Below are 3,377 nucleotides of genomic sequence, written 5' to 3'. Positions count from 1 at the left end.
ATAAATATCTATGTTCTGATTTGTTTTGCCATATTCAGTCAGTATGCCAGGTTTTAGAAAGCTGAGTTTAGAATTTTCTTCAATCCATTTCTTTAAAGCATGACAATGAAAAGCAATTATCAGTTAAACACTATTTGTATACCGTTTGTATTAATTCAATATTGAAATATATACAAGAAGGGAACTTTTAGTTAGTTTGCAGACAGTTTGCAGATGAACAAACCTGAGGCAAAAAAAAAGCATCTATGCAATAATAAACTATAAAAGTACAAATCTTTGTAATAAGATGTAGTTTAATCTCAGATATTTTTAAGCAAAGTTCAGGATAGTGAGTGTGTAGAACTAATAAATTTAGCAAGATCTCAGGATACAAGATATTAAAAAATTAATACTTAAGTATAAGTCTAACAAAACGCGCAAAATCTGTAGGCTGAAAATGACAAAACACTGATAAAAGGAATCAAAGAAGATGTGATAGGTGACCTCTAAGGTATCCCCCTGGTGTTCAAACTCTTGTGTAATCCCCTCCCCTCAAGTGTTCACTCTGAACTTATTCACTTGCTTCTAATGAATAAAATACGGTAGACATGATGGGATATCACTTCCAAGTTGATGTTATAAAATGACCGTGACCTCCATGTCAAGCACTCTCTCTCAGTCTCTCTTGGATCACCCACACTAGAGGAAGCCAGCTGCAATGTTGTAAGGCAGCCCTGTGAAGGAGCCCACACCAGTGAACTTAGAAGCACGTTTTCTGAGGCCTGCCCAGAGTCGTGAAAGTGAGGCTGGAAGCTGATCTTCCCAAGTCAAGCCTTGAGATGACTGCAACCATGACCAACACTTTGGCTGCAGCCTCCTGACAAACTCTGAGCCAGATACAACTAGTGAAGTTTTTTCCAGATGCTCGACCCATAGATATTATAAGATAATAAGATGTTTGTTGTTTCCTGCCAATGAGTTTTGGGGTAATTTGTTATCAGCAATAGATAACTAATACAGAATAAATGAAGAGATATACTATGGTCATGGATTTGAAGACTCAATATTGTTATGATGTCATTTCACCCAGTTTTAACTATAGATTCAGTGCAATCCCAAATGAAATTCCAGCAGACGTTTTCATAGTTATGATTGAGCTTATTCTAAAATATAAATAGGAAAGCAAAGAAAGCTGGCTAAAACAATTTTTAAGAAAAGGAAACATTGGAGAACTCGCACAACCTGATTTTAAGACTTCAATAAAGCTACATTAATGAAGACAGTGTGGATGGATGAAAGGATAGATGTATAGATGAGTGAAACAGAATAGAGAATCCAGAAATAGATCCATAAATACAGTCAACTGATTTCTGAAAAAGCTAAAGGCAACTCAATGGAGAAAGGATAGTCTTCCTCGCACAGTTCTGGAACAACTGGATGTCCACATACAAAAAGGGAAAAAGCACATCAACTCAGACCTCAAAATGGATTGTAGATGTAAATGTAAAATATAAAACTATAAAATTTCTAAAAGATACCATACAGAAATTCTTTGTGATCTTAGATAAACAAAGGAAGCTTAGATACAATACCAAAAGCAGAATCCACAAAAGGAAAAAATAGTTTAACTGGACTTTGTCAAAAGTTTAAATTTTCAATCTATAAAAGATACTATAAGACAATGAAAAGACCAGAAAAAAATATTTGCAATTCACATTTCTGACAGAAGACTTTCTGTCAGAATATATAAAAAAAACTCTCAAAAACTCAGCAATGACATGAGAAACAAAAATCCAGTTAAACTCAATTTTAAAATGGCAAAAAATACGGACACTTCACCAAAGAAGATATAGAGTTAGGCTAATAAGTGTATGAAAAAATGGTCAGCTGTATTAGTCATTAGTGAAATGCAAATTAAAACCCTCGTGAGATCACTATGTACCCACAGAAAGGCTAAATTTTATAAAATTGATGAAAAGAATTAAAAAATGTGAAGTAATTGCTCTATAATATAATAAAAATTATTTTGTTATAATTTATTATTATAAACAGGAATGATTAAGACAGTGATTTATTAGTGTCAAGATAAACAACCAGGTAATCAGAACAGAATAGAGAGCCCAGAAACAGACCCACACATACATATATGGAAGTTTGATGGCAGAATAGGGAGGAAAGGACAATCTTTTTAATAAAATGATACGGAGTCAATTTTCTATCCACAAGTGCTCTGGTTTTCACAGAAAGAATGGTTCTAGTCTCTGGGTTTAAGCGGTTCTCCCGTCTCAAGATTAAGCAGCAGCCTTTGAGTTTAAGATTCCAGTTGCTGGATCCATGGAAACACTATCTGATTCCTGCAACTTTTCTGCAAAGGGGGAAGGTTTTATAAATGACTTATAAATACTAGAAATTTAGAATTTATAAAAGCTACACTGTGACTTTGAACTATAGTTCAAATAGTTAATCTCGTCATCTTTGACCAGAATTTTATGAGTAATAACAACCAATTTAATGCATACATTAAATATGCATATTTTTCAATAGTTAGCACATCAATGGGTTACACACATATATAGTAAATACTTCGCTATAGGCCAAAAAAATAATTACTAATATTAATTATCTTTAAGAAAAAGAATTTGAGAGAGGGAAAAGACAATTTTCATTTAATATCTTCTTATATTTTTCTTAACATGAGGGATAAGGAATTATGGGCCATTTTGGTTTTCTTCTTTATATAGAAGTATATATAAATTATAGTCTTTTGATGTCATTAAAACATGTTTTTTGTGTTTTTTTTTAAACCTTTATAAAATTCCTAAAAGTTAAACCTAAAAAAACGCTACTATCTATTGACTATTTCTATGGTGTGCATCCTTTGCAAATCCTACTATTTTCTCTTCTTCAAAATAAACAATATCGTGAGCAGCAGATTCTTTCCATAAGTCCCAGATTTCACTGGAGCTTAATAGTCCTGTCATCTATAATATCTTCTTAAGCCCTGGACAACTCACTGAGCATTACCATATGCTAAGTGTAATAGTATACAAGTGTGCTGCCACTGGAGTCACCCGGCTCCCATGGCTTTCTCCTCTGGAAACACCATCTACCTTCAAGTCTCCAAGTGAAATCTTGCTCAATTTCATCAAATCCTGATGCTCGGACATTATTGAAGAAGTCTTTCAAGGCAGGGGTCCCCAACCCCAGGACACAGACAGGTACCTGTCTGTGGCTTATTAGGAACAGGGTTGCACAGCAGGAAGTGAATGGCAGGCCAGTGAGCAAAGCTTCATCTGCTCCCCAGTGCTAGCATCACCGCCTCAGCTCCCCGTCAGATCATCAGGCATTAGATTTTCATAGGAGCACTGGTCCCTGGTGCCAAAAAGTTGGGGACCGCT

Source organism: Pteropus alecto, unplaced genomic scaffold, assembly GCF_000325575.1.
Source record: "Pteropus alecto unplaced genomic scaffold, ASM32557v1 scaffold14, whole genome shotgun sequence".
In the NCBI taxonomy this organism is placed as follows: Eukaryota; Metazoa; Chordata; class Mammalia; order Chiroptera; family Pteropodidae; genus Pteropus; species Pteropus alecto.
The sequence above is the reverse complement of the archived record's forward strand: the minus strand, read 5'-3'. Positions refer to the sequence as shown.